The sequence below is a fragment of the Pteropus vampyrus genome, unplaced genomic scaffold (assembly GCF_000151845.1).
Source record: "Pteropus vampyrus isolate Shadow unplaced genomic scaffold, Pvam_2.0 Scaffold45, whole genome shotgun sequence".
Lineage (NCBI taxonomy): Eukaryota > Metazoa > Chordata > Mammalia > Chiroptera > Pteropodidae > Pteropus > Pteropus vampyrus.
In genome coordinates, this window is record NW_011888826.1 from 704,413 (window position 1) to 707,028 (window position 2,616).

Below are 2,616 nucleotides of genomic sequence, written 5' to 3' on the forward strand. Positions count from 1 at the left end.
TCGGAAGCTAAGCAGTGTCGGGCCAGGTTAGTATTTGGATGGGAGACAACATAAGACTAGGTGCTGTAGGCATAAAAAAATAAATAAATAAATAAGGGATTGTAAGCTGACAAGGTCCTTGCAATCTGTGAGGTCAACCAAGGGTTGCCTCACAAAAAAAGTAAAAAAAAAGAAAAAAGTTTAGATTAGAACATATTTAGATAAATATTAAAATTGTCGAAAAGTATGCTTAATGTCTGGATGATTAGTACACTGAAATAACTCAACAGCATAACGCAATTCTGTTCTTCCAATCTGCTTTTGAATCGTGGTGCAGTAAGACTTAATCCTTGTGGAATTTCTAGTGATGTGACTAAAAGTGTTATTTTTGGTTTTTGTTTTGGGAGAAAATTATTAAATTAGTAAAAAATGATTAACTGGAATAGTTCACAAAGAATATGATTTTCTAAAGGGTACAATTATGTTCAAGTTAAGATTTTTATAAAGGGTATTTTGTTCTATAAAGGATAAAGACATTAGATTTCTTTTAAACTTGAAGATGACATGTATAGGTGGATAGGAGGAAAAATGAGCAATGCTTTCAAGAATTACTACAAAAGAATTATTTCTGTTGATGAGAAGTACAGATTTTAAACCTATTGTCACAATGTATTATATATATATACTACTCTACATAAATTTGCTTCTTTATTTCAATCAATAAACAATTACTTACTATTAAATATTAAAAGAAGTAGAAACATTTCAGTTTCATAAAAGTACTACCAAGAAATTTCAAAATCAAATAAAAAATATTTGACAACAAAATTGTACTAAATTCTGGAATCCCAGAGTATATCTCTTTTATGTATGATTAATTCTAATTACCAATTGATAAAAAAAAATAGTTGAAAAGACATAGAGACATTTGATTAAGAGCTGCTATAAAGTTTTTGAACTTTTCATTTTTGATTTACAGTTCTACCAGTGTTAATACATGTATAGATTCTTGTAACCACCACCATAATCAATACATACAATAGTTCTACCACTAAAATCTTCCCCAGCCCCTTATAACTTCTATTTTACTTTCTGTCTCTATGAATTTGCCTATTGTAGGTATCTCATATAAGAAGATTTATACAACATTTGTCCTTTTCTTGGTTGTGGGCTGCCTTGGGTCTAGGCCAGGATACACTGGAGGAAATAATGGGAAATTAGTCACTGGTTTGCAGTAGGAGAGACAGGATGGAATGTACTTCTTCCATCTGAGCTAGAACTAGAACCTCTCCTTTTCAATGTGATTGTTTTATCACAACTTATTTAGAAATAGTTTTGGAAAAAAAATTTGTCAAGAAAGCATTTAAAAATTAGAAATTAAATTTATTCTTAAATTTAATTTTAATTATACAGGTGATATCTTAATAATTATCATTGTAATAGTTCATTAATGTAGTTAAGGCTAACAGTTTCCTTTAACCAACCCCTTCTGTCTCAGTCTCCCCCGCTTTCCCAGAGGTTACTGAATTGAACATTTTTTTTCTTTCAGTAATATGTCTCAGAGTTCTAGCCATATTGATCCATTTCCTTTTAGCTGATTCACTGTATTTTATAGTTTTGATTCACTTAGTTTATTAGGCCATTCTCTTGTTTAGATACCTAGGTTTTTAAAATGAATGGCATGTTTCCTTAGAAAGAATATTAGCCTCTGTGTTACAAATGATTCCTGAGCCTGCAGCCTTATACAGTCTGGTCCTGTTAATGGTGTTTGCTGAAATTCTTATTTTGATTGCTAAAAGATCACATATTTTGTTTCTCAGAGTCAACCATAGTTTGAGCACCATTTAGCCAAGTGTCAAGTTCCTTTGCTCAAAAGCAATGTGATAACTTGAATGTCAGTGGAAATCACCTTTAATTGAATTTCAATAACTTTCCCAAGAGCATAATTAAAATAATTGGCTCAGCCTGCAGCCACAAACACTCAGTCTAGAATAATGTAGCTTTTCATATAACACAATTCTATACAGACTGGCTTTTTCCTATACTATAGATATTCATCTAACATCATCATCTCAGAATTATTTTTTTTGCCATAACATGGTTCTACTTCCTGGATTTTTGAAAAATGCATTTTACTTAAGCTGTAATGTTGGTGTTCTCTAGAAATTTGTACATGAAATACCCAGCATGTTTAGGAATCAATTAGAAATTTGATGGCACATGGATTGAATCATGACCTGATCTCTTGTCTTTCTCCAAAGTCCACTGAAATGACAGTAAAGGAATAAAAAATATATAACCTATAAGGACAAAAGACAAGAGACAAATAGCACCCCTGAGGTAAAAAACTTTTCAACAACAAATGAAGAAATGATAACTACAGAGCAGCTGAAAGCCACAAAGAAGTATATGGACAGAAAAGCATGACTTTATGCCACAGAACCTCAGAACAATTTGGAAGATGAGAGCATAGTGGGAGCGCAGGCAGGACTGAAAATTTTTTAAATGAGCATAACTCCCTGCCCCTTAAATCTCCTTCCCAACTTCTCATAGACAGAAGGTCCCTCTTCCTCCCACCCTTTCTCCCCAGCACAGAATACTGTAGGTTCACTCTCTGGAAATATCGAACCAGGGAGG